The sequence below is a fragment of the Monodon monoceros genome, unplaced genomic scaffold (genome assembly GCF_005190385.1).
Source record: "Monodon monoceros isolate NGI ecotype Baffin Bay Population unplaced genomic scaffold, NGI_Narwhal_1 Super_Scaffold_2, whole genome shotgun sequence".
Taxonomy (NCBI): Eukaryota; Metazoa; Chordata; class Mammalia; order Artiodactyla; family Monodontidae; genus Monodon; species Monodon monoceros.
Genome location: NW_021703776.1, coordinates 65,210,342 through 65,232,498, shown reverse-complemented (window position 1 = coordinate 65,232,498; position 22,157 = coordinate 65,210,342). Strand labels below are relative to the sequence as shown.

Genomic DNA, 22,157 nt, shown 5'->3' with positions numbered 1-22,157 from the left:
TTCAGACAGATAGTAATAGCTTTTCAATATGTCTTCTAATCACTGAACATAATATATCCCTCCATGTTCTTTTTTTTCTAATTTTTTAATTATATTTTTTTGAATTTTATTTTTTCATTCAGCAGGTTCTTATTAGTTATCCATTTTATACATATTAGTGTATATATGTCAACCCCAATCTCCCAGTTCATCCCACCACCACCCCACTGCCATTTCCCCCCCTTGGTGTCCATACACTTGTTCTCTACATCTGTGTCTCAGTTTCTGCCCTGCAAACCGGTTCATCTGTACCATTTTTCTAGGTTCCACATATATGCATTAATACACAATATTTGTTTTTCTCTTTCTGACTTACTTCACTCTGTATGACAGTCTCTAGATCCATCCACATCTCTGCAAATGATCCAATTTCATTCTTTTTTATGGCTGAGTAATATTCCATTGTATATATGTACCACATCTTCTTTATCCATTCGTCTGTCAATGGGCATTTAGGTTGCTTCCATGACCTGGCTATTGTAAATAGTGGCTGTATCAGTTTACATTCCCACCAACAGTGCAAGAGGGTTCCCTTTTCTCCACACCCTCTCTAGCATTTGTTGTTTGTAGATTTTCTGATGATGCCCATTCTAACTGGTATGAGGTGATAACTCATTGTAGTTTTGATTTGCATTTCTCTAATAATTAGGAATGTTGAGCAGCTTTTCATGTGCTTCTTGGCCATCTGTATGTCTTCTTTGGAGAAATGTCTATTTAGGTCATCTGCCCGTTTTGGATTGGGTTGTTTGTTTTTTTTAATATTGAGCTGCATGAGCTGTTTATATATTTTGGAGACTAATCCTTTGTCCATTGATTTGTTTGCAAATATTTTCTCCCATTCTGAGGGTTGTCCTTTCGTCTTGTTTATGGTTTCCTTTGCTGTGAAAAAGCTTTGAAGTTTCATTAGGTCCCATTTGTTTATTTTTGTTTTTATTTCCATTACTCTAGAAGGTGGATCAAAAAAGATCTTGCTGTGATTTATGTCACAGAGTGTTCTTCCTATGTTTTCCACTAAGAGTTTTATGGTGTCCAGTCTTACATTTAGGTCTCGAATCCATTTTGAGTTTATTTTTGTGTATGGTGTTAGGGAATGTTGTAATTTCATTTTTTTACATGTAGCTGTCCAGTTTTCCCAGCACCACTTATTGAAGAGACTGTCTTTTCTCCATTGTATATCCTTGCCTCCTTTGTCATAGATTAGTTGACCATAGGTGCGTGGGTTTATCTCTGGGCTTTCTATCCTGTTCCAATGATCTATATTTCTGATGGTCTCCTTTCCTCTGCAGAAGCTTTTTAGTGTAATATAATCACACTTGTCTGTTTTTGCTTTTGTTGCCTATGCTTTTGATGTCACATCCAAGAATTCATTTCCAAGGCCAATGTCAAGAGGTTTTTCCCCTATGTTTTCTTCTAGGAGTTTTATGGTTTAAGCTTTACAATTAAGTCTTTAATCCATTTTGAGTTAACTTTTGTGCGTAGTATAAGATGAGACTCCAATTTCATTCTTTTCCCTCCAGTTTTCTGAAGACCATTTATTAAAGAGACTACCCTTTCCTCATGTGTATCCTTGTCAAAGATCAGTTGACATATATGCATGAGTTTATTTCTAGGTTCTCTATTCTGTTTCATTGGTCTATGTGTCTGTTTATATGCCAATGCCATACAATTTGTATTACTTTGTAATGTATTTTGTATTACAGCTTTTTATGGTAGCTTTGTGATATGTTTTGAAATCAGAAAATGTGATGGCTCCAGCTTTGTTCTTCTTGCTCAAAATTGCTTGGGTACTCAAGAGTCTTTTGTTGTTCCACATGAGTTTTAGGATTTTTTTCTCTTTCTGTAAAAACTGTCATTGAGATTTTGACAGGGATTATATTAAATCTGCAGATCACTTATGCCAGTATGGATTACTATGAGTAGTAATTATAACAATATTAATTCTTTCAATCCATGAATGTAGAGTATTTCCACTTATTTCTGTGTCTTAATTTCTTTCATCAGTGTTTTATAGTTTTCAGTGTACAAGTCTTTTACCTCCTTGGTTAAGTTTATTCCTGAGTGTTTTATTCTATTTTATTCTCCTATTGTTAATGGGTTTGTTTCCTTAACTTCTGTTTCAGATAGTTTATTGTTAGCTTATAGAAATGCAACTGATTTTTGTATGTTGATTTTGTATAGTGCAACTTTAATGAATTCATTGATTAGTTCTAACAGGTTTTTTTGTAGAGTCTTTAAGGTTTTCTACATATTAGATAACATTATCTGCAAATAGACGTAATTTTACTTCTTTCTTTCCAATTTGGATGCTTTTTATTTCTTTTTCTTGCTCTTTTTACTTCTTTTTAATTGCTGTTTTAATTTCTTTTTAATTTCAGTACCGTGGTGAATAGAAACAGCAAGAATGGGCATCCTTGCCTTGTTCCAGATCTTAGAGGAAAAGATTTCAGTATTTCACCATTGATCCTGATGTTAACTATGGATTTTTCACATATGGCATTTATTGTGTTGAGGTAAGTTCCCTCTACACATAATTTTTTGAGAGCTTTTATCATGAAACGGTGTTGAATTTTATCAAATGCCTTTTCTGCATCTATTTACATGATTGTGTGACTTCTATCATTCATTCTGTTAATGAGGTGTATCACATTGATTGGTTTATGTATATTGAACCATTCTTGCATACAGGGATAAATTTCACTTGGTCATGATGTTTGATTTTCTTTAATGTGCCATTGAATTTGGTTTATTAATATTTTGTCAAGGATTTTTGCATACATGTTCATCAGTGTTATTGTGCAGACTCCCAGATGGTCTGCCTTAAATCCCAGCTGCTGCATTCTGCCTTATCTTTTGGCTAAGCTGTGCTGTGCACTCTCTCAGCCTGCCTGCAGGGGGCACACTCTCACTCAGTTTTCTGAGTTTCCAAGGAAACCATCTCCACTGTGGCCCAGGTAACACAATGAGAAAAGAGAGGTTAAAAGGGTCTTTCTTCCTAGAGGGTGTTCCTTTTTTAAAAACTCTCTTCCTCTTTGCCTCCTTCTACATGGCACTTTCTCTTTTTTGTTCTCTTGAAGACTGCTCCATTCCACACAATTGTCCTCCTCCACCAAGATGGCTCATCAGCTCTTGAAAGCCAAACAGAACTAGAATGGAGCCTAGAGGAAGAAGACAATGAAGCAGTAAAGGCTTTCGAGAGTCATAGGTAGTAAAGGAGATCAGATAGGGATTTGGGCCCAATTTCTTCCCGGGGGGGGCGGAAAAAAAATGTGTGTCCAAGAAGTATTCCTCTGCATGTGGGATATGACTCCAGTGATTAATAGAAATTTTTAACTAGTTGGCATAAAAATTTTATTTCTCCTCTCCTTCATTCTTTCTCAGAGAAGCACTTTATTCTCCTACATACATGACTTGCTTGTAGCCGTGACTGTGTATGTCCACACTATCAGTCACTTTCCCACCTGTGTAGGGACATTGTGAGCAATGTCCTATTTTTCTTACTGTCAAATTTCTTTATACAGTGGTTTACTTCAGTGACAATAGCAACATCAGTTCAACCAAAGTAAACGGATTTGTTTGAACCTAGATGGTTAAATGTTTCCTAACCTATTACTTTATGTGTTAGAGTTGGACACCCACAAAGAATAGGGGATAGCTCAAGTTTTTGCACAAAATTGGAATTTCAAAGCTTAAAAATCTTGGAAAGAAATGCCTTAATTTCAAAAACTTTGAACCACACAAAAATAGTAAATGCCATTCAGAAATGCTTCCAGTGCATCACTGTAGAATAATAGCTTGCTAATGAGAACAGTCCTACACTGGATAAACCGAGAGGATGTCTGAGAGAAGCAGTAAGCTGTGTGACAGACAGGCCTGGGAGACAAACACCACAGGCAGGACCTGGGGACCTGAAACAATTGAGCCACCACCCACAGTCATAGCGCTCAAGGGCAAGCTCAGTTGAGGGCTTTGACATGTGTTATATATAGAACTTGACAAGTGAGGTTCAGTAAACACTTGCAGATAATATATACTCTCTTATTAAACGAGAAGTTCTCTTTCTTCCCCTGGATGTCAAGTTTAGATGCTATGTGTTTGGATTTTTTAATATTCAGGCTCAGGTTTGGAAATTTGCCCTGTGCTTTGGGACAGACATTTTGAAGAGGAAAAAGCCTGAAACTTAGAAGACACCTGGATCGAATGTTTGAGACACACTAGTTATTATTATTTAAAGACTCCACCTCACACCCAATTTTTGTAGAAAAAAATAATGTGAGCACTAGCCCAATATTTACTGCATGGTAAGTGGCCAGTATATCTGTAGTGATTGAATGAGTTAGTGAAAGAAAAAGAGAGAAATCAAGAAAAAGGGGGATGGAAAGATAGAGAAGGGAGAGGAAAAAAGAAAAGAATAAGGAGAAGGAGGAAGAGGGGGAGAAGAAGAAGGAAGAAGAGGAAGACAGGCTCTAAGGTTCCCAGCCAGCCATACTGTCATCACTTGCAGGCCTTGAGCTGACTAATATCTTCCTGGCATCAAAGTCTTTCTACCTGGAAATAATACAAATATATTTATTTACCCACTTGATTGTCTACTATAATATGAACTTTTTGCAAAAGAGTGCAGCTGACCTCTGTAAGACCTGAAAGTAAGGGCTATAGTTTCTGCTTCCAGGGAGCTGATCCATTATGAATACAAGGAGCCAGGGAATTTTTTATTTTATTTATTTATTTAGTTTAATTTTTAAATTTTATTTTTTTTTTTATACAGGTTCTTATTAGTCATCAATTTTATACACATCAGTGTATACATGTCAATCCCAATAGCCCAATTCATCCCACCACCCCACCACCCCCCGCTGCTTTCCCCACTTGGTGTCCATACGTTTGTTCTCTACATCTGTGTCTCACTTTGTGCCCTGCAAACTGGTTCATCTGTACCATTTTTCTAGGTTCCACATAAATGCGTTAATGTACGATATTTGTTTTTCTCTTTCTGATTTACTTCACTCTGTATGACAGTCTCTAGATCCATCCACGTCTCTGCAAATGACCCAATTTCGTTCCTTTTTATGGCTGAGTAATATTCCATTGTATATATGTACCACATCTTCTTTATCCATTCGTCTGTCAATGGGCATTTAGGTTGCTTCCATGACCTGGCTATTGTAAATAGTGCTGCAATGAACATTGGGGTGCATGTGTCTTTTTGAATTATGGTTTTCTCTGGGTATATGCCCAGTACTGGGATTGCTGGGTCATATGTTAATTCTGTTTTTAGTTTTTTAAGGAACCTCCATACTGCTCTCCATAGTGGCTGTATCAATTTACATTCCCACCAGCAGTGCAAGAGGGTTCCCTTTTCTCCACACCCTCTCTAGCATTTGTTGTTTGTAGATTTTCTGATGATGCCCATTCTAACTGGTGTGAGGTGATACCTCATTGTAGTTTTGATTTGCATTTCTCTAATAATTAGGGATGTTGAGCAGCTTTTCATGTGCTTCTTGGCCATCTGTATCTCTTCTTTGGAGAAATGCCTATTTAGGTCTTCTGCCCATTTTTGGATTGGGTTGTTTGTTTCTTTAATATTGAGCTGCATGAGCTGTTTATATATTTTGCAGATTAATCCTTTGATGATTCATTTGCAAATATTTTCTCCCATTCTGAGGGTTGTCTTTTCGTCTTGTTTATGGTTTCCTTTGCTGTGAAAAAGCTTTGAAGTTTCATTAGGTTCCATTTGTTTATTTTTGTTTTTATTTCCATTACTCTAGAAGGTGGATCAAAAAATAGCTTGCTGTGATTTATGTCAAAGAGTGTTCTTCCTATGTTTTCCTCTAACAGTTTTATAGTGTCCGGTCTTACATTTAGGTCTCGAATCCATTTTGAGTTTATTTTTGTGTTTGCTGTTAGGGAGTGTTCTAATTTCATTCTTTTACATGTAGCTGTCCAGTTTTCCCAGCACCACTTATTGAAGAGACTGTCTTTTCTCCATTGTATATCCTTGCCTCCTTTGTCATAGATTAGTTGACCATAGGTGTGTGGGTTTATCTCTGGGCTTTCTATCTTGTTCCATTGATCTATGTTTCTGTTTTTGTGCCAGTACCATATTGTCTTGATTACTGTAGCTTTATAGTATAATTTGAAGTCTGGGAGTCTGATTCCTCCCCCTCCGTTTTTTTCCCTCAAGACTGCTTTGGCTCTTCAGGGTCTTTTGTGTCTCCATACAAATTTTAACATTTTTTGTTCTAATTCGGTAAAAAATGCCATTGGTAATTTGACAGGGATTGCACTGAATCTGTAGATTGCTTTGGGTAGTATAGTCATTTTCACAATATTGATTCTTCCAATCCAAGAGCATGGTATATCTCTCCATCTGTTGGTATCATCTTTAATTTCTTTCTTCAGTGTCTTATACTTTTCTGCATACAGGTCTTTTGTCTCCCTAGGTAGGTTTATTCCTAGGTATTTTATTCTTTTTGTTGCAATGGTAAATGGGAGTGTTTCCTTAATTTCTCTTTCAGATTTTTCATCATTAATGTATAGGAATGCAAGAGATTTCTGTGCATTAATTTTTATCCTGAAACTTTACCAAATTCATTGATTAGCTCAAGTAGTTTTCTGGCGGCATCTTTAGGATTCTCTATGTATAGTATCATGTCATCTGCAAACAGTGACAGTTTTCCTTCTTCTTTTCCAATTTGTATTCCTTTTATTTCCTCTTCTTCTCTGATTGCCATGGCTAGGACTTCCAAAACTAAGTTGAATAATAGTGGTGAGAGTGGACATCCTTGTCTTGTTCCTGTTCTTAGAGGAAATGCTTTCAGTTTTTCACCATTGAGAATGATGTTTGCTGTGGGTTTGTCATATATGGCCTTTATTATGTTGAGGTAGGTTCCCACTGTGCCCACTTCCTGGAGAGTTTTTATCATAAATGGGTGTTGAATTTTGTCAAAACCTTTTTCTGCATCTGTTGAGATGACCATATGGTTTTTATTCTTCAATTTGTTAATATGGTGTATCACATTGATTGATTTGCATATATTGAAGAATCCTTGCATCCCTGGGATAAATCCCACTTGATCATGGTGTATGATCCTTTTAATGTGTTGTTGCATTCTGTTTGCTAGTATTTTGTTGAGGTTTTTTGCATCTATGTTCATCAGTGATATTGGTCTGTAATTTTCCTTATTTGTAGTATCTTTGTCTGGTTTTGGTATCAGGATGATGGTGGCCTCATAGAATGAGTTTGGGAGTGTTCCTTACTCTGCAGTTTTTTTGAAGAGTTTGAGACGGGTGGGTGTTAGCTCTTCTCTAAATATGTGGTAGAATTCACCTGTGAAGGCATCTGGTCCTGGACTTTTTGTTTGTTGGAAGATTTTTAATCACAGTTTCAATTTCATTACTTGTGATTGGTCTGTTCATATTTTCTGTTTCTTCCTGGTTCAGCCTTGGAACGTTATACCTTTCTAAGAATTTGTCAGTTTCTTCCAGGTTGTCCATTTTATTGGCATAGAGTCGCTTATAGTAGTCTCTTAGGATGCTTTGTATTTCTGTGGTGTCTGTTGTAACTTCTCCTCTTTCATTTCTAATTTTATTGATTTGAGTCCTCTCCCTCTTTTCCTTGGTGAGTCTGGCTAATGGTTTATCAGTTTTGTTTATCTTCTCAAAGAACCAGCTTTCAGTTTTATTGATCTTTGCTATTGCTTTCTTTGTTTCTATTTCATTTATTTCTGCTCTGATCTTTTTGACTTCTTTCCTTCTGCTAACTTTGGGTTTTATTTGTTCTTCTTTCTCTAGTTCCTTTAGGTGTAAGGTTAGATTGTTCACTTGAGATTTTTCTTGTTTTTTGAGGTAGGCTTGTATAGTTTTAAACTTGCCTCTTAGAACTGCTTTTGCTGAATCCCAAAGGTTTTGGATCATCGTGTTTTTATTGTCATTTGTTTCTAGGTATTTTTTGATTTCCTCTGTGATTTCTTCAGTGATCTCTTGGTTATTTAGTAATGTATTGTTTAGCCTCCATATGTTTGTGTTTTTTACGTTATTTTCCCTGTAATTCATTTCTAATCTCATAGCGTTGTGGTCAGAAAAGATGCTTGATATGAATTCAATTTTCTTAAATTTACTAAGGCTTGATTTGTGACCCAAGATGTGATCTATCCTGGGGAATGTTCTGTGCACACTTGAGAAGAAAGTGTAATCTGCTGGTTTTGGATGGAATGTCCTGTAAATATCAATTAAATCTATCTGGTCTATTGTGTCATTTAAAGCTTCTGTTTCCTTATTTATTTTCATTTTAGATGATCTGTCCATTGGTGTAAGTGAGGTGTTAAAGTCCCCCACTGTTTTTGTGTTACTGTCGATTTCTTCTTTTATAGCTGTTAGCAGTTGCCTTATGTATTGAGGTGCTCCTATGTTGGGTGCATATATAGTTATAATTGTTATATCTTCTTCTTGGATTGATCCCTTGATCATTATGTAGTGTCCTTCCTTGTCTCTTGTAACATTCTTTATTTTAAAGTCTATTTTATCTGATATGAGTATTGCTACTCCAGCTTTCTTTTAATTTGCATTTGCACGGAATATCTTTTTCCATCCCCACTTTCAGTCTGAATGTGTCCCTAGGTCTGAAGTGGGTCTCTTGTAGACAGCATATATATGGGTTTTGTTTTTGTATCCATTCAGCAAGTCTGTGTCTTTTGTTTGGGGCATTTAATCCATTCTCGTTTAAGGTAATTATTGTTATGTGTGTTCCTATGACATCTTCTTAATTGTTTTGGGCTTGTTTTTGTAAGTCCTTTTCTTCTCTTGTGTTTCCCACTTAGAGAAGTTCCTTTAGCATTTGTTGTAGAGCTGGTTTGGTGGTGCTGAATTCTCTTAGCTTTTGATTGTCTGTAAAGCTTTTGATTTCTCCATTGAATCTGAATGAGATCCTTGCCGGGTAGAGTAATGTTCGTCATAGGTTCTTCCCTTTCATCACTTTAAGTATATCATGCCACTCCCTTCTGGCTTGTAGAGTTTCTGCTGAGAAAGCAGCTTATGGAAGTTCCTTTGTATGTTATTTGTTGTTTTTCCCTTACTGCTTTCAATAACTTTTCTTTGTCTTTAAATTTTGCCAGTTTGATTACTGTGTGTCTCGGCGTGTTTCTCCTTGGGTTTATCCTGTATGCGACTCTCTGCGCTTCCTGGACTTGGGTGGCTATTTCCTTTCCCATGTTAGGGAAGTTTTCGACTATAGTCTCTTCAAATATTTTGTCAAGTCCTTTCTTTCTTCTCCTTCTGGGACCCCTATAATACAAATGTTGTGTGTTTAATGTTGTCCCAGAGGTCTCTTAAGCTGTCTTCATTTCTTTTCATTCTTTTTTCTTTATTCTGTTCCACAGCAGTGAATTCCACCCATTCTGTCTTCCAGGTCACTTATCCTTTCTTCTCCCTCAGTTATTCTGCTATTGATTCCTTCTAGTGTAGTTTTCATTTCAGTTATTGTATTGTTCATCTCTGTTTCTTTGTTTTTAATTCTTCTAGATCTTTGTTAAACATTTCTTGCATCTTCTCGATCTTTGCCTCCATTCTTTTTCTGAGGTCCTGCATCATCTTCACTACCATTATTCTGAATTCTTTTTCTGGAAGGTTGCCTATCGCCACTTCATTTAGTTGTTTTTCTGGGGTTTTATCTTGTTCCTTCATCTGGTACATAGCCCTCTGCCTTTTCTTCTTGTCTGTCTTTCTGTGAATGTGGTTTTTTTCGCACAGGAACAGGAACTTTCTTCTGCTGTCTGCTTTCTGGTGGATGAGGCTATCTAAGAGTCTTGTGCACAGGGAATTCTTTAAAAACAGCATCTATAGTATTTATTGCTGATGTTACTTAGATATGTCACCCAAATATCTTATTGTGTTTCCCCTTCCCAAAGTATTATACCCTATTCATTCCCTTCTGCACACTCCTGAGGTCGAAACTCAAATTCCTTTTCTTTCAGGAGCCCTCTTTGGCCCCCTTATACATTCTCAGCTGCTGTCTCAAAATGCTTCACCTAAGTGTCTCATTCCTTCTTTCATTGCTTCATTAATTCCCATTTTAATTCTTTATTTTAGTCATTTGTGTATCTGTTTTTAATGTTGAATTTCTTTCAGAACTAACTGAGTGTTTTTTTATATTAGGCATGAATTTTTAACTGAATGTGAGAAATAATGGTTAAAAACCACCTTTACCTTATTAAACATATCCCTGAAAGGGCTGCGTTTGGATCGGATTCAGTAACTGATGTCGCGATTTTAGAATAAACTGTGGGCCCAGGGCACCCTCTCCTAAGGAGCAGGGCTGCCTCCCTGGCTCTCTGTGAGCCACCTTGCCTTGGGCAGCGAGCTCTTCTTTATCTCTGTCATTGACCCCTGAAGCACAGCAAGAAGCCTGGCCTCAAACCCCAGTTTCCCTCTGCCTTCTCTCATTCTCCTACTTTTGGGGAATTCCCTGGTAGTCCAGGGGTTAGGACTCTGAGATTTCATTGCTGAGGGCCCAGGTCCCTCAGGGTTCAATCCCTGGTTGGGGAACTAAGATCCCTCAAGCTCCCACAAGCCAAGTGGCAAAGAACAAACAAACAAACAACCACGCTTTCTTGGTTCCTTTTAGTGAAAAGAATGAAGTCTGACGCTTACCACACCACACACCATACACACCATATAAGCCATTTGTAATCTGACCCCAACTTATATTTCAAAGCATACTTTTTGTCATGACCGCTCTTTCCTCACCCCACCCTCAGCTGATGCACCAGACCTACAGGCCTTCTTGCTATTCCTGGAATGTTTTTTTTTCATACCTACAAGTTGTTTCTTCTCTCTATAGACCCCAAATGTACAGTTTGACACAGGAGACTGAGGTCTAAATTATATCCTAAATGATTTTATTTCTGTTCTTAAAAACTCCCGCTTGTTCTCCCATTGCCTCTCAGAGATGTATAAATGTCTTAGCATGACATACTAAATCTCTCCCGCCAGCCTTTATAATTCTATATCCAGCCTCTCCGCCACTGGAGCACCAGGATTCCCCCATCTTCCCTGAAGAATTTCTTCATTGTTCTGCTCTGACCTCAACCCACACAGGAGAACTCTTCAGCTTTGCTGAGGCTTGGCAGGAGCTCTTTCCTTGAGTCTCACCAGTTCCCTTCCCCATGCTTTGCTCACAACCCTGCTTGGGCCCCAGTGGTCATTACCCATGGCCTGAGGCCTACCTCCATATCATAAGTAAGACATAAAGTGGCTTCTGTGGCTGTTTTATAAGGAATCCATGATAGAACCAACATTAGAGGCCAGTCTACGAGTTGAGAATCCTAAAAAAAAATTGTACAGTCCTACAAAATAGCATTAGGCAATCCATATCCTCATGAGTGCCTAGACTTCAGGTCCCAGGACCACCTCTCCTTTCTAGAAGTGCATCTATAATCTACTTTGGGATTTCTCACTTTGTTCAATAAAGAAATCATATTATTTTAAGTATCTTTCATCTAGTAGGTACTTAATATTCTGAGATTAATAAAACATATCCCTCCCTGCATTTAAATCTCCTTCTGTCTAGTAGGGGAGAAAGAGGTACATAAGTTATTTACAACAACACCTACACCTACAGGAAAATGCCACAAGAATTCAGAAAGGGGAGTAATTTATTTAATGCAGTGGAGAGTGAAGGCATCAAAATGTAGCAGCAATGGAGTAATGCTTGGGCACAGATTTGTAACAGGTGCTGGATCTTGAAGGATGCATTAAAGTTCTAGATGCAGACAGAAAGAGGTAGAGCACTCCAGGTAAAGACAAGAGTCTGAGAAAAGGCATGGATGCATGTTCAGGGAATTACCGATAGTCTGATGTGCCAGGAATATTAGGTAAATGAGTAGAAAAACAGGTGAATATCTGTAGATGAAGCTTGTCTACTGAAAATTATAAAGATGCAAATTGTAAAATATCAAATGACATTTTAATATTTCAATTCCAAAAGCTTACTTTGGGCAACGGAATGGAGAAAGGATTGGAGGAAGGCAGGACAAAAAGATTAATACTGTTAGCAGGCTATTATGCTGATCATGTTTAAATATTATAAGGATTGGTGCAAGTTGACACCACATAGGAGAATTCACCCCCAACTAACAAAAATTGAAGACTCAGGCTGGAGAGGACATTGCGTGCTTCATGTACATCAGTTAGCAAGTGATGACATTTATATATTAAATCAACAATAAAAAGACAGAAATAATCACTGGACATTTAAAGAAAGCAAATGCCACATTAAAAAAAAATCAAACTCCGCAGGCAAATGAACTAACAGACTAGCTAGTTTGCTAAGAGGACAAAGGATAAAAAGTAAATTTAAATGTAATTAATACCATCAAAGAGAAGAGAATGATGTGAAAGAAATTCAGCTATAGTTGTTACTGAATAATAGATGTACCAAAAACCCAATTGGTGAGCTTGTAAGAATGTTCAGAAAGATTCTCACAGATGAAACAAAGAAATGGCCAAGAGAGAATATTGAAAATGAATGCTACTAGACACTTAGGGCAAATCTAGAAGTTCCAACATCATCTGGAGAGAGCAAAATGGAATGGAGTACTCATAATCGAAGACCATCTCCTATACACAAAAAAGATGACATCTTTATGTTAGTGGATCTCACCCAGTGCTGAGCTGAATCAATAGAAGAGATTCATGTTTCGAATCAGGATGGAATTTCAAATCACAAAGAACACACTCACATATCCACTTGGATGTCTAATAAACATCTCAAATTTAGTACATCCAAAACGGAACTCCTGTACCTTTCTCCCCCCACGTCCCAGACATACACATAAACTTGTTACTTTCAAAGTTTTTCCAGTCTCAGGTGATAGTAACTCCACTTTCTAGTTGCTTGAGTGAAAAACCTTAGAGTCATCCTTGATTCCTCTTTTTCTCCCCAAATTAAGCTCCACTCCATAAGCAACTTCTATCCTCTTTTCTTCAAAATAATCAACATAGGATACCTGGACCAGATCTTTTTTCTATAAAGTACATTCCTGAGACAATTGACACAGAGTCTACAGATGATGTAACAGAATTGCATCAGTGTTGCTTTCCTGACTGTGATTATTGTATGTGGTTATGTAAGAGAATGTACTGTTCTTAGGAAATATATACTGCATGTCATAGAGATAAAAGCATCATGTCTTCAACTTATTCCCAAATGGATCAAAATATTATAATATGTATATATAAAAAGTGAAAGGTAAATGTGGTAAACGTTACAATTGGGGAATTGGGTTAAGGATATATTGGAGTCCTTTGTACCATTCATACAATGTTTTTGTAAATATAAAATTTTTCTAAGTTAAAAATTACAAAAAAATAAAATAAATCTAAGGTGTGTCTTCTCTTCACCACTTACATTGCTACAACTGTAATTCAAGCCACAACATGTTTCACTGGGATTATAACAAATTCATGAATTCTCCCTTTTTTTACTCTTGCCTCCCCTATGGTCTATTCCCAGTTCAGCAACCAGAGTGATCTTTCAAAATGTAAGTCAGAATGTAAGTCAGAATTCCTCTCTTCACAACCCTCTAATGGCCTCTCATTTTACTCAGAATCTAGTCAAAATTTGGAAAATAGCCTATTAGGCCCTACAGAATTTAAGCCCTCTTCCCTCACACTCTCTTTCTTTGATCTTATCTCCTATAACTCTCCCTTCCACTGGTATATTCCAACTAAACATAATAACTCCTTGCTTTCCCTCAAACATCCCTGGCATGTTCCCACCTCAGGGCCCTTGCTCATGAAGTTTCTTCTTCAGGATGTTCTTTCCCCACCTATCTGCACAACTTGCACCTTCACCCCCTTCACATCTCTGACCAAAGGTACTTCACTGATTCCTTTCCTCCATATTTGAAATGTCAACACTTGACCACTTGCACCCAGCACACCTTTTCCTCTTTTTCTACTTTATTATTCTCCACAGCATTTATCACCGACATACCATGTTTTCGTTGTTTGTCTTCTTGCTCCCTCCACTATGATTCAAACTCCTTGAGGACAAGAAATTCTGTTTTGTTCACTTTTTTACCTCCAGCACTGGGGACACAGCTTTGCACATAATACCTTCTTAATAAATAACTGTTGAATGGATGAAACCAAACGTACTAAAAGTTCTCATGGGGTGGTGGAGCGGGGGAGTCCAGATACTCTATAAAAGAACTTAAGAAAAATCAGCGTCAGACTTCTGACATAGTGAATGCTGAAGAAAAAAATCTGAATGGTTCTGAAAGATGATTTTGAATTTAGAAGTCTGCTTTCAACCAAACCACCATTTGAGATGGAGAGAAAAGGAAAGGTATATACATGAACGCTCAGAAAGTTTACCTCTCTCAGATCTTCCTTGAACTATTAATGTATGTTCTAGTAACATGAAAAAGTTACATGGGATACCAAAATAAAGTAGTCGGGGAATGACATCAGCATCACACTGATGTGAGAAGCTCTCTTTGTTCTTCCCCTTCAATCTGCAACCAGTAAAACATCCACAACTCAACAAAGGTGCCCCTGCCCAACACACCAGGGTGCTGGGGAATTCCACATATCTGTACATCTAAAAGTGGATGCATTGGAACAAATAGAGGAGGTAGAACCAGAAAAACAGTAGAGGTGACACCTGCAATCCCAGGTCACCAGTCACAGCAGCTGAGCCCAGAGTCCCAGAGAACTCAGTAGCAGCAGAGGAGGAGGTACGAACAACTCTGGCCTCCCAGCCACCTCCCAGCCACAGCCATGGTTAAATGGGCAGCAGTGTGGTGGGTGGCCTGTGACCCTGTCCTGCCAACTGCAGAGGAGCCCACAACTCCAGCCCCTCTGCCCTCTGCGTGCAGCAGCAGAGCCTGTGAACCTGACAGCACCAGACATGGCAGAGGTGCCTGCACCACCCCAGTTCCCCATCACCTTCCCCTCCCCCATGGGGAGGGAGTGTGCACATCAGGAGATCCTGAGCTTAGTGGAAGAGCCTACCATTCTGGTGCCCCAGGCAGTGATGTCAGTGACATGGGCAGCAGCAAGGTACCAGTGATCCTGGAGGCACAAGCAGTGATAATGAGGGCTGTGGGCCACATCTCTGACAGGCAGTGAAGGGTAGAAAGTGCCAATTCTCAAATATAACCAGAGGCAGCTCAGGTAAGCGAAACCAGAAACTCATGCTATAGTGCTAACTACTGGAAAGCAAAAGAAAGGCCTTTAATTTCTAACCTGTTGAATTCTTAGAGACAAGTAAAAAAACAAAACAAAAAACAACTTTACCTAAAGAAGAAAGGTGTGCAATACTTCAGATGCACCAGCAAAGGAAGAAGTCATCAAGCACCACAGTAACATGGTACTACAAAAAGAAAATGACAGTTCTCCGGAAACCAAACTTAAAGTCACAAAATATTGTGATCTAACTGATAGGAGAATTCCAAAAAGCTATCATGAGGAAACTCAACGTGCTACAAGGAAAAGCAGAAAGGCAGTTCAGTGAGCTCAGGAATAAAACTAATAAACAGAAGCAATACTTTACCAAGGAGATTGAAACTCTAAAAAAATAACCAAACAGAAATTCTGGGGCTAAAGACCTCAATAAATGAGATAAAGAATGCATTAGAAAGCATTTTAAACAGAGCAGACCATACAGAAGAGGGAATCAGTGAGCTCAAAGATAGAAATCTAGAAATGATACAGATAGAAGAGGAAAGAAAATCAAGATCCCCCAAAATGAAGAAACTCTATAAGAAGTATCGGACTCTTTTAGGAAGGGCAACATTAAGGTGACGGGTATCTCAGAAGAGGGAGAAGGGAACAGAGAGTTTATTTAAAGAAACAATAGCCGAGAACTTTCCAAACCTGGGGAAGGAACTGGATATACACAACTGTGAAGCTAAGAGAACATCTAATTACCTCAATGCAAAAAGACCTTCTCCAAGACACAATATATTAAAACTATCAAAAGTCAATGACAGGGCTTCCCTGGTGGCGCAGTGGTTGAGAGTCCACCTGCCGATGCAGGGGACATGGGTTCGTGCCCCGGTCTGGGAAGATCCCATGCGCCGCGGAGCGGCGGGGCCCGTGAGCCATGGCCGCCGAGCCTGTGCGTCCGGAGCCTGTGCTCCGCAACGGGAGAGGCCACAACAGTGAGAGGCCCGCGTACCACAAAAAAAAAAAAAAAAAAAAGTCAATGACAAAGAATTTTAAAGGCAACCAGGAGAAAAAGGATTGTATCCTACAAAGAAACCCCTTTTAGGCAATCAGCAGATTTTTCAGCAGAAACTCTACAGGCTGGGAGGGAATGGGATGACATTCTCAAAATGCTGAAAGATAAAACTGTCATCCAAGAATACTGTATTCAGCAAGGTTGTCATTAGGTACAAAGGAGAAATAAAGACTTTCCCAGACGAACAAAAGCTAAGGGAGTTCATCAGTAAAGACACAGTTTGTAAAAAACGTTGAAAGGAGCTTCTCTACCAGAAACAAAAGGTAAAAATACACAGAACTTTGAGTAAGGTGATAAATAGACAGACAGAATAAAAAAATTGCAACTCTATATCAGCATATGTTTTTGAACACTTTATTAAAGCATAAAGGTTAAAAGGAAGAGAAGCAGAAAATAATAACTATAGCTACTTCAATTTGGTAAAAAAAGCGAAAACTCATAAAAAGGGATAATTTGAGACAACAAAAACACAAAAGGGGAAGAGGAAAAGGATGTATCTCATGTAGGTAAATGAAGATAAGATACTATCAGCAGAAATGGACTATTTTATCCATGAGACGTTTTATATAAACTTATGGCAACTATAAAACATAAGTCTAGAGCAGAGACACAAAACAGAAAAAAGAGGAAACCAAGAAAAACATTATAAAAAAAACCAAACCAAAATGGCAGACAGAAGCACAAGGAAAAAGAAACAATGGAGATATAGAGCAACCAGAAAATGAAAGATAAAATGAAGAAACTGAAAAACATGCTACTGAACAATTATTGGGTCAAAGAGGAAATCAAAAGAGAAATCAAATAATATCTGAAGACAAATGTAAGTGAAAATATGACATATCAAAATCTATGGGATACAGCAAAAGTGGTACCAACAGGGAAGTTTGTATAGCAATACAGGCCTACCTCCAGAAACAAGAAAAATCTCAAATAAACAATGTAACCTAAACTTACACCTAAAGGAACCAGAAAAAGAAGAACAAACCAGGCCCAAAGGCAGTTAGAAGGAAGGAAATATTAAAGATCAGAGTGGAAATAAATAAAATAGAGACTAGAAAGACAGTAGAAATGATCAGTCAAACTAAGAGCTGGTTCTTTGAAAACATAGACAAAATTAACAAACCTTTCACTAGACAAACCTTTAGCTACGAAAAAAAGAGAGAAGTCTCTGATAAATAACATCAGAAATGAAAGAGGAGAAATAACAACAAATACCACAGAAATACAAAGAATTATAAGAGAAAATTATAAACTGCTGTATGCCAACAAATTGGACAACCTAGAAGAAATGGACAAATTCTTAGAATTATACAACCTTGCAAGACTGAATCATGAAGAAATAGAAAACCTGAATAAACTGATCACAAATAAAGTGATTGAAATAATAATCAAAAACCTCCCAAAAAACAAAATCCAGGACCAGATGCCTTCACAGGTAAATTCTACCAAACATTTAAAGAAGATTTAATACCTACCCTTCTCAAACCCTTCCAAAAAAATTGAAGAGGAGGGAATGCTTCCTAACTTATTTTACGAGGTCAACATTACCCTGATACCAAAACCAGACAAAGCAACCCCATAAAAGAAAGTTACAAGCCCATATCTCGGGTGAACATAAATGCAAAAATCCTCAACAAAATATCAGCAAACTGAATACAACAATACATGAAAAGGATCATATACCATGATCAAATGGGATTTATTCCAGGGATGTAAGAATGTTTCAGCATCTACAAATCCATCAGTGTGATACACCACATTAACAAAATAAAGGATAAAAACCATATGATCATCTCACTAGTGGTAAAAACCTGAAAGCTATTCCTCTAAAATCAGGAACAAGACAAGGATACCCACTCTTGCACTCTTATTCAACATAGTATTGGAAGTCCTAGCCAGAGCAATTAGGCAAGGAGAACATATAACACTCATCCAGATTGGAAAAGAAGAAGTAAAACTGTCACTATTTGCAGATGACATGATTTTACGTATAGAAAACCTTAAAGACTCAACCAAAAAAACTATTAGAAATAATAAATGAACACAGTAAAGTTACAGGGTACAAAATCAACATACAAAAATCTGTTTCATTTCTATACACTAACAATGAGCTAGCAGAAAGAGAAATTAAGAAAACAATCCCTTTTACAATTGCAACAAAAAGAATAAAATGCCTAGAAATAAATCTATCCAATAAGGTGAAACACCTGTACACTGAAAATTATGACATTGTTGAAAGAAATTTAATAAGACACAAATAAATGGAAAGATTTCTGTGTTCATGGATTGGAAGAATTACCATTGTTAAAATGTCTATATTCCCTAAAACAATCTATATATTCAGTGCAATCCTTATTAAAATCCCAAGGACATTTTTCACAGGAATAGAACCAAAAATTCAAAAATTTATATGGAACCACAAAAGACCCAGAAAGCCAGAGAAACCTTGAGATAAAAGAACAAAACTGGAGGTAACACACTCCCTGATTTCATGCCATATTATAAAGCTATATTGATCAGAACAGCTACTAGGAGAAAAAACAGATACATAGATCAATGGAACAGAATTGAGAGCCCAGAAATATACCCACACATACATGGACAATTAATTACGAATAGAATATACATATGGAGAAAGGACAGTTTCTTCAATAAATGGTGCTGGGAAAACTGGGCAGCTACATGCAAAAGAATGGAACTAGACCACTATCTCACACCACACACAAAAATCAACTCAAAATCGATAGAAGACTTGAAGGTAAGACCTGAAATCATAAAACTCCTAGAAGAAAATATAGGCAGTACACTCTTTGACATTGGTCTTATCAATATCTTTCCAGATATATCTCCTCAGGCAAAGAAAACAAAAGCAAAAATAAACAAATGGGACTACATCAAACAAAAACTTCTGCACAGCAAAGGATGAAAAATGAAGAGAACCCACCAAATGGGAGAAGATATTTATTGACAAAGGCAAAGAATTAATACAGAGGATCAATGGCTAAGCGGCTGCCTTAAGGTCGGGAGCAGAGTAATGAAGTATGACTCACAGTGGATGCTGTGCCGTAACTGGGAGCTTTGGGTGACCTGATCAGGCTCGTGATAAAAGGCCTGGTCCCTTGGACCTTATTCTTCATTCCTCTTTGCTTCCCAATCCATCCCTGGATCACTTCTCCTGCTGCACACTGAACAAAAGGGACTGTGGGTGACAGCTTCCTGATCATTCAATATCAGAAAACAAGTCCTGCCCCAGTTATTTCTTCATAGTGCTTATCACTGTCATCTGACTTTCTCCTTGTCATCCTCCACACCCACATTTGGACCCTTCTGGAAAGAAAGGATCCATGAAAGCTGTATACTTTACCACTGTGTCTGCAGGGCCAGAGGAACACCTATGCCAGGGATCAGAAGACAAAAATCACAAAATCTTAGCATTAGGGTGAAACCTAGAGCTTCTTGTGTCCATTTAAACTGAGGAAGACACTGCGGCCCACACAGGGACCTTCCTTACCTAACACAGCAATCACTAGCTTAATCTCAGCAATCCTGTTCCCGTCCAGAACTGTTCCCATGACACAGCACCATTATAGGAGGACATCAGAGGCCTAGAGAGGTAAAAGGCAGCTTCTACACGGCAGAGCCATGCTCTAAGCCCACCCTCATATATCCCTCTTCAAGAACACCAGATAGGAGCCACAATGAATATCCAGCCCCAGCTAGAAGAGGCAAAAACATGAGAAAGGTTGTTTGTGGACAAATGGCTTCCTTGACTTTGAGATACCTTTAGAACAAATTACATTTTGTTATTTCTGTTGGAAACAAATAGGGGCATTCACTTTAATCACTCTGGGAAAATCAAACAGCGTTTTATCCAAAATATTTTGAGAAAAGACTCTGGAATGACAGCTCCATGTTAAGAACCACCTCAGGGTAGCTAAAAAAGAATCTGTCTGAAAATATCAGAAGCAGGGTGGAAAACACAAAACAGAAATATCGGCTCTAAAGAAATCTATTTGAGGGACTTCCCTGGTGGTGCAGTGGTTAAGAATCTGCCTGCCAATGCAGGGGACACAGGTTCATGCCCTGGTCCAGGAAAATCCCACATGCCACGGAGCAACTAGGCCCGTGCACCACAACTACTGAGCCTGTGCTCTAGAGCCCGTGAGCTACAACTACTGAGCCCACGTGCCACAACTACTGAAGCCTGTGTGCCTAGAGCCCGAGCTCCGCAACAAGAGAAGTAACCTCAATGAGAAGCCCATGCACCATAACGAAGAGTAGCCCCCCTCTCCACAACTAGAGAAAGTCTACGTGCAGCAATAAACACTCAACACAGCCATAAATAAATAAATGAATAATTTTAAAAAAAGAAATCCATTTGAAAGAATTATATGCCTAAGTAACATATTAAACAGTCACCCCTCGCCTGTTTTTTCCTTGTGTTTGTACTCTTTCATGGTCATTTTCCTTTGCTTATACTATTTCTGAAGTTTGAAAAGAATCTCCTGGTTCTTCAACTAAAATAACAACAACAACAAAAAAAACCTTGCTTGGGCAATTTTAAGTACAGTTATAGATCTGCAGCCTCACAAATGAAAAAATTCAGTTTCAACAAACAACAGCATTCTGGGTTTGAGCTATTATTTTTGCAATCACTTGAGGAGTTAAACCTTGTTCCCGACTTGATAATTTCTGGTGACCCATAAGGAAGTGAAAGCTGGGGTCAGATCCCCATGAAGGTGAAACTCAGAGCCTTTGTGTTTGTACAGAGTAAGAGCCACACTGCCCTGCAAGCCACCTCAGCACACTGTTTCACAACCTACTTTCTCCAAAATAAGGAGCAATCTGTGAGTTCTTTCCATTCCCAGGGGCAGCTTTTTTCAGATATCCAGGTCTGTTGGTATTAAAATGTGCTGTGAATTCTGACGCTCGCATATGTCCCTCACCTCTTTACTGGAAATCTTGCTCCAAAGAAATACCTAGTTGCCCAAGGATTGTGTGTTCTCAGAAAATGTTAAACCTGTGGGAGTGTGTTCCTGGAAATCCCCTATGCCCAAGGCTGTAATGGTCTTCTTGCCACCTTCATCACAGGACCTGGCCTCCTTAATCCACCTCAGCCCCAAAGACAGAAACAACCTGTCAGGTAACCAGTAAGGGAGGAGGGCTTCCGAGAGACAAAACTCGGTAGTCAGCCATACTAGTAACTTCCTCGCCTCTAAGCTTGCATATAGCCCAATGAAGAATTGAAACATAACAAAGTAAGGATAGGATATCACTAAAGAGGCTGCTTTTCACATTTTCATTTCACATGATTCACGCTGAGTATGTTTCATCAGGAGTATCACAAGTAGGCTTTCTTCTTTTCAGCCCCACTCTGACCATTTTTGGTGCTTAACTATCTACTTTTTCATCTTCTCCATTTTTTTTCTTCATAATAACTACAATGGTTTTGTTTCCTTTACTTTTCTCCGTGTTTCTGTGTTTTATTTTATTACAGAAAGAGGCAACGAAACTAAAGGAAAATTAGATGAACAGAATTTTTCCACTCTCTTGAATATTTTAGTATATTTTCTGCTAGTATCTTTCTATTCATCTATGTTAGTGAGGTAGATATAATTACATTGTACCTCAATTTTCAACCCATATTTTTCACTAGTGATATATTGAAGGACTTAGCCTTGAAGTTTCTGTACTTTTTTCTTTTTTTTTTGTTGAACGGGGGAAGTTGGAGTGGGGAGCTCAGAAAGGGGCTACAGGCAGTGTCTGTGGGGAAGGTCAGGGGCCCCTGCTCACCCTTCCTTGGTGACAGTGACTCTCAGAGGGTGGCCGGCTCTCCACTTCTTTTTTTTTTTTTTTTTAAAGAAGATGTTGGGAG

The 22,157-nt window shown here is 38.2% G+C and overlaps 1 long non-coding RNA gene across 1 annotated transcript in view; it reads left to right on the top strand.

Moving 5' to 3' along the window:
* Window positions 1–2,223: 2,223 nt before the first annotated feature.
* The window catches only part of LOC114901515, a 154,698-nt gene continuing 134,764 nt past the window's right edge, over window positions 2,224–22,157 (top strand). Inside the window, exon 1 of the long non-coding RNA XR_003795184.1 lies at window positions 2,224–2,549. This is a non-coding gene — a long non-coding RNA (uncharacterized LOC114901515). The remainder of the gene's footprint in view (window positions 2,550–22,157) is intronic.